Below are 11247 nucleotides of genomic sequence, written 5' to 3' on the forward strand. Positions count from 1 at the left end.
CTGTTTTGCATTGGTAGAGATGAAGACATGGGTGTGCTGATCCTATTATGTTAGTTGTGGACTGCCCTGCAGACCCAAAAAATGTATTTGAATTTTTTATTTTTTTTTTTTTGGGGGGGGGGGGGGGGGGGGGCAGAATCCAACAAGTGATACTTACCTACATAATTCTATAATTCTTATGGGAGTAGTTGTGAAAAACTGTTCCAGGGATCTTGCAGAGCGGGGAGGATGTGCAGAGGTAGATCGACAATGTAGGATATGTTAGTTCTGGACTGCTGTTTTGAAGGCAGACGGCTCAATTCTCCAAGCAAGGTCAGGCCCCCTTGTGTGTGGAGGCATGGATTCACTGGCCAGCCTGTTTCCAGCCTCTCTGCGCTGTCCAGAGGGTGAGATGTTGATAGTCCTGAGCCTGTGTGTAGTAAGAGCCCTTAGGCATCTAAGTAAGGACAAAACTTACCATAAATATTTTTCCTTATCATATCAAGATATCCTTTCCATATCAAGAAATGCAAGTTGCAACTTTAACAGAAGCTTCTAATCAGCTAGAGCATGGTGCCAGGTTAACTGTCACTGCATGACACGAGGTGGGGTGCTTACCCCAAGACATCTGGAGAAAGATCTGGAGCGGCCTTGTGTCGGGACGCGCTCTGTGGGCGGGGGCAGGTATCTGTGAGGCTGAGAGCGGGGAACTCTGTGCTCGCTGGCCGGCTGCTCCCCAGGCGTCACCCACCCCCGGGTCCATGCACGCTCGTGCACAGGCAGAGGCTGTGGTTCTAAAGGTCACGCTGGGAAGAGGGCCGATGGCTATATAGACACGGCGCTTGCACTTCGCTTTGTATCAGCCCGGGTTTCCCAAATCCATTTCCAAGGTAGCTGCAGTGGGAGGATCAGCCATAACTTTTCCCTCTGCTCTCACAATTCGGGAGGATTTGAGTTAACTGATCTAGAAATGCACGTGCATACACACGCTCGTTAAGCTGCTAATGGCAGGGTGAAGTTTTTTTTGATCATCTCGCCTGCAGAATCAGGTGTGTGGGAGATGCAGCGCTGGAAGCTGTGTGCACCGAGGCAGCGTGCTGTTGGGAGCAAGTACTTCGTGATCTCCCGGCTGAGTTGACCCATTTAATGACGGTGAAGGCAGAAGAATGGCGACTTTGTATTCCCTGTGCGGCTGATCATAGCTTAGGGTAAAGTTAAGTTACACCTAGATAAGTAAAAAGGGATAGTCAGTGTATATATATATGTACGCTTCGGCTCTGTAATACCACTTTCCAAAGGGTACCCTCCCGGCTGAATGAGAGATTGGGAGATAAAATAGCAATGCCTGTGTTTCTGTCCTCTTTCCAACGTTCTCATGGCACTCAGCAGGGAAGGGCCGTGCTCAGAAGTCAGCCGGCACGCCTTTGGGTTTCATTTCAGGTCCTACTTCTGTTGTCTGTGCAAGATCTTACCTGCTCTCGCAGATTCATGTTCTTGTGGTGATTAGGGGAGGGAGTTCTTGTAGCACTTAACCCTAGAACTCCTGCATCAAGCTGTGCCATCAATCACTGGAATTGTTGTGCTTGGCATTAATGGTGGCATAATACACATCTCCCTATCGCTTCCCTATCTTTAAACCAGATAACTTCTCTGCTGCAGCCCCGTGTGCATCCCCCAGAGTTCTGCTGGATGGGGCAGAGGAAAAAAGCTGCTGCTGCCGCGGGGAGCAGCGTGAACAGGACAGTGGCCCTGGCGAGGAGGTGTTAGGCTTTTGTCGTGGGAGGAAGCTCATCCAGAGGAGCTGGAGCATGTGTCTGCCGTAAGCGTTTAATGTCATGCTCTGCGGAATGACTCGTTTCTCTGAGCTAGGAGAGGTGTCCTAGGGAGGATGAGCTATTTCAGTGGTTCAGGGTTGGCTGTTGGGGGGAGGCTGGGTAGGTGGCGGGTACCTGCTGTGCCTTACTCTGTTACTCACTGTCTCCCAGTGGTATTTAGGCCGGAGCTGGCATCCTCTGTGTGAAGCAGGGGGAAATTACAGCTTGGGTTTAAAGAGGAAAGCTTCCTGCTGGTGGTGGAGACTGTGTCCTAACACAAACACCAGCTCCTATTGCTGCAAACTGGGTGGTGGCAGGAGTTTAAGTGAGAGGTTCAGACCAGCAACAAAGAAACATTTTTCACCATGAGGACAGTCAAGTGCTGGGGTGGGTTGCCCAAAGAGTGGTGCAGTCTCCGTCCTTGGAGGTTTTGAAGGCTGGCTGGATAAAGCCCTGAGCAGCCTGAGCTGACCTTGGAGCTGGCCCTGCTCAGAGTGCAGGCTGGGAGCTAGCTGCCCGATGTCCCTTCCCACCAGAATCATGCCACGACTCATCAGATATTCACGCTGTTCTGTGTCTGATTAAAAGCAAACATGGAATTTGTTCTTCAAACAGATGCAGAAGGTGACAAACGACTGCAGATGTCATTGGTGACTTGTTGGTCTAATTAATGTGGTGGTGTTCCAGGGTAGCTCTGTGGCTTCTGATGGGAGCCCAGCATGTGCTAACGAGGGGTGATCTCTCGGGATATTCCATTTTACTAAGCTGTTAAAGGATAATGAAAAGTAAAACTGCATTAGGGTGCCTTTTCACAAGAAGGGGCTTGATTTGCACGATGTGAAAAGCTTCATATAGTGCTTTGTATGACAGAAAACATTCAAAAGGGTTTTGAATCTGGTGCCTTCTAATTTGCCTGCGTTCCCTTTAGTTACGCACAGAGAAGGCAGCACAATATCCTATTTTAAGTTTGCTTAGAAGGGGGAAGAATTAATGCTTTGATATCCTGGTGCTTGTTCTTGCTGCGCAACGCTGGAGTTCGTTGCTGCTCCTCAAGGAGAGAGAGTTGATGATCTTGAAAGATTTTAATACAGGCACTTCAAAGTCTTAGCAGCTTCCACGTCACACTTTCATGTTCGCATTTCAATCTGGATGCTGTCCCCATTTTCCTGCTCGGAATGCTGAGCGTGAGTAACACAGCGTGACCTGGAAGGTAGGGATGATCGCATCAGTAGGTCCGAGCTGCTGCTGCCATCCTCCTGGCCTTGGTGCTCACCTGTTGGTCTGTACTGGCTGTCAGAGTAAGTAATTGTTAAAAAGAGAGTGTCTGTGGAGCGACACCAAGCAAAAACCGCTCTGAGTGGCTCAAATAAATCAGATGCTGGAAAAATGAGCTCGTGGCTGTTTGAAAGCAAAGCCTGATGTGATCCCTCAGGGTTTTTTTTTTTGCTCTCCCAGCTGGGAGCTGCCCATCCACGTCCTGGTGCCGTCAGGAGAGGGCACTGCTGCTGCTCTGGGCTCCCTGGCAGAGGCGGCTGCGTTTGGAGTTGATTATTTTTAACACTGAAGTTGATAAAATAAAACGCTCAGCAAGGTTTTAGTGACTTACAGTGCAGTTCAGGAGATGGTGTTCTAAGTTGTGTCTTTGCACTGACTCGTATTAGAGGAACACAGACACATGGTACACCAGAGTTAAATCTGAGCCCTGTTTAGTGGAAGTTTTCATAGGAGAATGAATTTCTGTGCTTTGCAAAAATCTAGTCTCAAAAGCAGCAAAGAATGAAATTTGGCCAACCGGCCAGGGACCCTCACAATGCTTCCTTTACTCTTCCCCATCCCTGGTTTGCTGAGCTATGGTAAAAGCCACCCATTGCAGTTAGACTCGATGATCTTCAAGGTCTTTTCCAGCCTGAATTATGATTCTATGCTTGCTGTTGTAATGAAGCTATTTTAAAGTAAACTTTTCCGAGAGGTCAGGATTGCAGCTGCAGCCTGAACAGTCTCGTCTGTGGCCTTTGTGTTTCCTTGCCAGCCGGATACGTTCAGCGCAGCATCGCGTGGGGCTTTCGCTCTCCTTGTCGAGCATCTTTCCTGGGGCACAGCCGGCTCAGGGCCAGTGGGGGGCAAGGCTTGGCCAGGGGAGCCCCTCCACGGGTGCTGCACCCAGAGCGACAGCAGGGGCTCACCCCAGCTTTGGTGGGGCTGGGCTCGGACTGGTTCAAGCCCCTCCTGCAATGCCACGCTAGTCCTTTCGGCTTTGGGGGCTGGATTTTTTTCTTGTAAGGTTGAATGAGGGCTGCGAGTTTGGGCACGCAGGCAGCACAGCCAGGAAAAGCACCAGGACCTTGTCATTCTGATGGCAGCAAGCCAGGGGAGTCTTCCACTTCATCTTGCATGGGCGTTTGGGATCGCTGTAGGGATTTCTCATCCAGTTATTTAATAACGTTAGGATGAAGGACCTTCCTTAAGGGCCGTGGGGCAGCGTGCGGCACGGAGCTTGGTGCAGTGGGGGAGTTAGTTGCTATTAAGCTCCCAGCCGGAGGAGGTGTTTAATGACTTTGGTAAATCTCTAATGCTGCAAATTGCTACGAGACTCATTTAGCGCTTGGAAACAAAGGTAGCGCTCAGCTGGGCACGTCAGGCGCAAAGTGCTTCTCATTTATTCATCTTTAATAATGGAAAAGATTCAAACTGTAGCATGGTTCTGCTCGGCTGCGGTGTCAGCGCTGGAAGCAGCACAAAGCTTTCGGGGGCAGGGGGGGCTTGCTGTTCCCCTGGCACCTTCCTTCAGGGCGAGAGGGAGCTAGATGAGCTGCAGTCTTGCCTTAGTGCTCTGTTTTGTAGGAGAAGAAAACTGCAAAAGTGGGAGTTTTGCGTTGTGCTTCATAAAGAGAGAATAAAAGGGAGCTGCCACAGGAAAAAGAGTGAATCCAGGCTTGCCAGTGCATGTGAGCAGCAGGGACAGTGCTGCGGACATCGATGCTCCTTATCTGCTGCTTTTGCTTTCTTTGCTGTCAGACTTGAGTTATTGAAGTGCTCAACCTTCCTCTGCATTGCATTTTTCACTAGCAGTAGATCAAGGTGATGTTTGGGTGTTGGGGGGTGAGTAAAGTACCCCAGGAGGCTCTCAAGTGAGCCATCTCCCCAGAAAGGGCCGTATGCGGGGGAGGGGGGCTGCTGGATTCTCTGCAAGACCCTCTTCTCAGGAGTCCTGGGAGGGCATCACGTGAGCCTGCAGGCCACGGAGGAGCATCCCGTTGCCTGTTTTTGCTGCGATGCCCCTTTTTTATTGCCACAGAGAGCGGGGGGTGCCTCGGGGGGTGGCATGGAGGGCTGGAACCGAGCTGCCCCTTTGGGGGGGGTGCAGCGTGGGGCTCTGCGCCGGCACACGGAACCTCACCTGTGGCTGAGCAAGGAGGTGAATGTCGTCGCAGTTCCCCAGCCTGGGAGGTTTGCAGATGGAAGAAGGAGAGACGACGGTCGAGTTTAGCACCTTGGGATTGTGCCAAGCATGGCCTTGGTGGCAGATCTGCAGCCCAAGCACGGCATGGGATGGCACCAGCCAGGCCACAGAAATCACGCGAACGAAAAAATCCCACGGATGCACGTCGTTCCGCTCTGCAAAGGTGAGCGCATCTCCTGTGCCATTGACCTTGCCCTCCGGATTGGTACCTTTCCCATTAATCTACTGCCAAGAGGACAAGAGAGAAGCAGCTTTCTGTTTATGAATTTCTAATAAGAAGTTTGAAATGGCTGCTTTAAAGTTATTTAACTTTGTAGAGACAGGCTGCTCATTGGGGTGGGGTCTTTTGCCTCTGGGAGGCTCGGTAGCCACAAGAATAAGAGGCGGAGAAGGCATTAACTCCTGACAGAACTCAGCATAAAGGGTGCTGGGGCCAAGTAAAGCACTGATAATTCTGAATTGTAATGGCAAGCTGTCGTTTTTTAATATGTATATTTTTAATATGTGTATATATATTTTATCTGTAACAATGTGTGTGTATATATATATTTTTTTTTAAACTGTTCTTCAAAACAAGCCAACCCTCAAGCCTTAAGCGACAGAGCTCAGCATCCTGCAGCCTGGTTCCTGCAGAGGACGGGGCTGCCTGCGCCACTGGTGTGGCACAGCTGGCTGCCTCCACTGGTCCCTGCCTGTGCAGTGGCACGAGGTGGCTGCTGCTGCAGCCCCCTGCTCTCCTCTCACCTCCACTCCTGGCTTCTAGCACTCAGTCTCCATTAATTAATTTTCTATTTGCTCCGTCTTGTGCAGTTCTTCAGCTTAAATGGCTTCTTTAAGCTACTCTAGCATGTAGTTAATTAACCCAGTGGTGAACATCACCGTGACGCAATGGCAGGTGACCCTTCAAGAGGTGGTGGCACATCAAAGCTGTTGCAGAGCAGCCTGTCAAAGGTTATTGCTAGAGGAAAATGTTTAATAATGTATGTTGCTGTCCAGTGTAATGATGCCTGAGTGTCTGGGGAACCCAGCATTGGTGGGTGAGTTACTCCCCAGCCTGGACTGACCCTGAGCCCACCGTGGAACTGCAGGAATTGGCTCCTCTCCAGCCTTATTGCTGGGTGGCCGTTTGTCGGGTTTAACCCCAGGTGGCAGCTCAGCCCCGGTGCAACGGGGGAGAGAATCGGAAGAGTGAAAGTGAGAAAACTGATGGGTTGAGATAAAGGCAGTTTAACAGGTAAAGCAAAAGCTGTGATTGCAAGCAAAGCAAGCCAAGGAATCCCTTCACCACTTCCCACCAGCAGGCAGGTGCTCAGCCATCTGCAGGAGTGCAGGGCTCCAGCACGCGTGACCGTGACTCAAGAAGACGAACACCATCGCTCCAGATGTGTCCCCCCTTCCTCCTCCTTCCCCCAGCTCTATGCACTGGGCATGACGCCACGTGGTGTGGGACAGCCCTTTGGGCACTGGGGTCAGCTGCCCTGGCTGTGTCCCCCCTCAATTTCTTGTGCCCCCCCCCCCCCCCCAGGCCTGCTTGCTGGTGGGGTGGGGTGAGGGGCAGAAACCGTGTAAGCCCTGCTCAGCAGCAACAAAAACATCTCTGCCTTATCAACGCTGTTTGCAGCACAAACCCAAAACATAACCCCGAATTACCTACTATGAGGGAAAATTAACTCTACCCCAGCCAAAACCGGCATGCCGTTAAATATCACTTGGCTCTCGCCTGCTATCAGGTAAATGCTGGGTGTTTTAAGATGAGGAAAGTAAATTGCGCTTAGAGAATGGGGTGGTTCAGCCTGGAGAAGAGAAGGCTCCAGGGACACGCTCTGGGGACTTCTAGTAAAAGGGGCCAACAAGAGAGGGACTTTTTGCGAAGGCATGGAGTGATAGGACAAGGGGGGACAGCTTCAAATGAAAAGAGGACAGCTATAGATGAGATATGAGGAAGAAATTCTTTACTGTGAGGGCGGCGAGGCGCTGGCACAGGCTGCCCAGAGCAGCTGTGGATGCCCCATCCCTGGGAGTGCTCAGGGCCAGGCTGGATGGGGCTGGGAGCAACCTGGGCTGGTGGGAGGTGTCCCTGCTCATGTGTGGGAAAATCACCTTGGGGGGGGCGTGGGGGGGGAATAGAAAAAAATTGGGTCCTCATAGAAGCGTAGTGTTACAGAAAGCTTTTTAGGGTAAAATACAGCTATCACTTTCAGGATGGTTGGCATGCATGAAATGTACAGCACCACAGTTCCCTAAGCCACACAACCTGCTACCCTAGAGGAGCAGTGCAGGGTGGAGCGGAGTGGAGTCACCATGGCGAGGCTCTGCTGTGCTCCCTGCAGGACTGGGAACGTGATGGTACCAGCAGTGATGCATAGCAGCTGGAAAATATATGAGAAGATGTCAGTTGCTGGACCAACAACTGTGACGAAGACCAAGCAAGAGCCTCGTTATCTGCAAGAGAAGGTCAGGAACCAGGCCTGCTCAGCACCTCAGAGCCTTCTGACGAGGACGAGCTAACTGCTAAAAGCAAACAAACTGCTGAAGTGATAAGACTCAAGGATGCTAGGGTAAAATAACTCCTACTCAAATGGTCCCCCCTGAAGAGAGTGGATCCCCCGTGCCGGGAGCGTGCGCAGTAAATTTAAAATGAATCATATCATTAAATGAAAAGAACTTTACACCAATAATAATGAAGGAATGTATGACTAGGGTCACCCAAGCTCCACCTGAGAGTAAAGAGAAGTATAAAAAGTGAATGAATGAGGGGACAAGTGGGTAAGACGCCACCGAGAACAAGCTAGGGGAAGATGCCACCAAGACGGACTCCTGTGACCGGCCGATGGGCTGAGCCTTGCTTCTCCCCCCTTAGGTGGAACTTAAATTAAGAGCTTCTTTGGGAGACTTGGAAATATCTCTAGAGAGTTACTTTTAAATATTTGTAGCCAGGCTGTATTGTTGTAACTTTTCTGCACATTTTATACTTTATAACATTTTATTTGCATGTGCCTTTTTGCAGACAGTCACTATCATCGGCAGTCAAAAGAACCTGTCCATCTGTTGCTAATAAAACTGCACTGTTAAGTAGCTGGTCGTCGCAGTTTCTCATTGAACGTGACCAAACCCTAGAGTGGTTCCAAAGAATGTGTATCAATATGGTGATAGGCACTTTGTGTATATAAATATATATATATTTAGAGAGAGAGAGTGTGGCCATGCTAGTTCATGAGCATGGCTGGACTGGCGGTGCAGACTGCTATCAGTGCATCCAGACCCGTGGTAGTTTAATATACGTAATAAACACAACTGGACTGATAGTGGTAAATTGAACATCACCTAGAATTTAAACCTCGCCGGACCTAACCTCCCACCTCGGTGAGGAAAGTTGGAAGGTGGAGGGGATGGGTGTGTGTGTATGTGTGTGAGAGAGTGTGCGTGTGTGCTTGCGTGCATGTGTGCGTGTGTGTGTGTGTGTATTTCCTGCTAAATTACTCCATCCCCTTTAATCCTTTAATGCAAGACCATGGCAGGAGGGTTGCAACTAGATGGTCTTTAAGGTCCCTTCCAACCCAAACCATTCTGTGATTCTATGAATGTGTTTGGCCGCAGTGAGTAGCACATCAGAGAGTACATCCCTAAGAAACAGCATGATCTGATGGCCGAGCCACCTGCCAGGGTCCTCTGTCTCTTCCCACCCCTTGGGTTTGCAGTTTGGGACTTTAAATTGTACATGGTACCATGCAGAGTTGCATTTTACATGAAGAGTCTCTAAAGCAAACAGGTTGCTTATGAATGCTTAAAAAAATCCAGACCCCAAGTATATGCCTATTTTTGAGAAATGACTATTTTTTTATCCGCTTTTGAAAAGCAGCCAGCCCCACATTGCAAAGCTGTGCATCACCAGGCCTTGCACCATTGCAAGCAAGATGTGATCGCCGTGACTTAATCTCCTACAGCGCCCGTGTGCTTGTGCTCTGCCTTGCTTGGGGCTCTGGCAATAAACCCAACTGCTCTCTGTGCTTGATCTGGAGAGGCAAAGCTTGAAAACCACAGTTGCCACACCTCTGTGTCCGACTGTGAGTCACGGCGGGATGACTCCGGTGGTGTGGAGCAAAGCGAAATGTGGACGTTTCACAGCTCTGCGTGCAAAGAGCTCTCGGCACCCACCCCGTGAATACCGAAGGGATGCTCAGTCATTGTCTTCACTGCTGCTTGGTTTATTGAAGTAAAGAAATTAGCTCAGATTTTGGTTCACTTTTCCACTTTTGGTCAAACATTTTTTTAACACTGTGCATCTGTTGCGTAACTGGAAGCACAAAGCTTATGGCACTGGAAGTGGAAAAAAACAGGCAGACCACTCTGGTAAATGTGTGGAGCTTTTGAGCAAAATCCTGAAAATAACTACAGAGGTTTTTCATGAAAACACCTCTTGCCAAAGACATCTGGAGGAGTCCTAGGGAGGAAGGGAAAAAGCGGTGAGGACTAACGAGTTAATACAGCCTTATCCAGGAAGGCAGAAATCGCCAGTGCCTGTTTAAAAACACTTAGTGCACGTCACTCGAATAATTTCACGAACGTGTGCTCTGGACATGCACACCTCTTGATGAGTCTGCTCTCGGAAGGGCTGTGCTTTAGGCAGATGCTGGAGCCAGGACTTGAACGGTTGTTCTGAAGAGCAGTGATCTCCTCCTGCTCGCGTTACAGGCTCAGGAAGCTCCAGATACTCATGCAATGTATCAGGAATCCTTCAGCGTTACTGGCTTAAATCCTCTCCAGCTCCCTTTGCCCTAAAACATCCCCCAAGATAGCACAGTGTTTATTTATTGTGGTGAGGTTTGGGTGCTGTGAAAGGCAAATGAAGCAGTGCTCCCTGTTAAAGTGTTTCCCCGAGTGGGGCATCCCATTCCCTTGGGTATCCCTGGCATCTCTCATCAGCCAATGGCATTTTTTCATGCTTAAGTTTGGTCCAAATCCTGGTGACAAGTATTCAGCTGAATACTGAATTCAAGCTGAAGGATGCTAAAATCCAGGCGGGTGCCCCAGTAGAGAGGAGGGCGCCTTCCTCTGAAGCCCAATCTTTTAGCTAAGCAGAGATGAACTGCAGGAAGCTCTACTACAAATCATTACAACCAAACTCAACAGATTTTTGCCTTTTTTCTCCCTCCGTACCAGCTGCAGGACCAGCTAAGCCATTGAGTTCAGCCGCTGCCTTCAAGCAGTAGTTTCTATGTTGTTAATGACACCAATTAATGTGTGCATCCCTTAATAACCTTTGGTCAGCCCTGAAGTGGTCAGGCAGTTGGACTAGATGATCGCTGTAGGTCCCTTCCAAGTGAAATTATTCTATTTATTCTATTTTATTTTATTTTATTTTATTTTATTCCATTCCATCCCATCCCATCCCATCCCATTCTCTTCTATTGTACCAGCAGCACTGGGCAGCAGATCAGGATTTCAGCACGCAAACGCACCTTTTCCTTTTCTATCACTTTAAGCTGTGAAGCCCACTGAGGAAGCAGGAGATGATTCACCCTCAGCTCCAAGTACCATCGTGCTTGTTGAAATTCCAGCTGCCGTTAAGGGCTTCCCCAGCCTTGGTCTCCTGCCAGCCTTGCTGCGGCAGGTGAAACCCAAAGCTTTTTTGTCGTTTTTTTCTCGGCAGTCTCCGCAGTGAAGCAGAAAACGTCGGAAATTTAAAAGTAAATTTGTGGTTTATTGAACTTTAGTAAAGCTGGAGCCGTGGGCTATGCAGACGGGGCTCTTGCAAGGGCTACGGCCGCGGCTGTGCTCGCGGGGTCCGGCTGCGTCAGGGTCAGACACTGCGGACCCCGATGCCTGGAGATGGACCCACTCGAGACATGAGACACGGGACGGCCAAATGTTCCCCCCTTAGTGGGGGGTCACCGTTTCATAAAGGCAAATATGACGAAGGCCTCCTGCTGCCAGGGCCCTTCCCAGCGCGGGGGGCGGCAGCTGCCCCGTGCCCGCCCCGTCCCCGCCCCGGGC

The sequence above is a fragment of the Falco biarmicus genome, chromosome 7 (genome assembly GCF_023638135.1).
Source record: "Falco biarmicus isolate bFalBia1 chromosome 7, bFalBia1.pri, whole genome shotgun sequence".
Classification (NCBI taxonomy): domain Eukaryota; kingdom Metazoa; phylum Chordata; class Aves; order Falconiformes; family Falconidae; genus Falco; species Falco biarmicus.